The sequence below is a fragment of the Sinocyclocheilus anshuiensis genome, unplaced genomic scaffold (genome assembly GCF_001515605.1).
Source record: "Sinocyclocheilus anshuiensis isolate Anshui unplaced genomic scaffold, SAMN03320099.WGS_v1.1 scaffold152, whole genome shotgun sequence".
NCBI lineage: Eukaryota > Metazoa > Chordata > Actinopteri > Cypriniformes > Cyprinidae > Sinocyclocheilus > Sinocyclocheilus anshuiensis.
The window spans coordinates 653,066-653,321 of record NW_015555781.1 but is presented as its reverse complement, the minus strand read 5'-3'; positions in this window follow the sequence as shown (position 1 = coordinate 653,321).

Here is a 256-nt window from a genome sequence, read left to right as displayed (position 1 = left end):
TAATGCAGAAAACAAAACTACAAAAGAAATTATAACTGTTTTAAACACTTTTGACCTGATTCAGCATGAGCATGAACCTACACACAATCGTGGACATACGTTATATTTACTCATCAGTAGAGGTCTAAACATTTCATCCATTGTTGTTAAGGACGTAGCACTATCTGATCACTTCTGTATTTTCTTTGATATATTGATCTCTGCTACCACTGAATCTAGATCTGTCTCTGTCAGAAAGAGATGCATTAACGAAAAC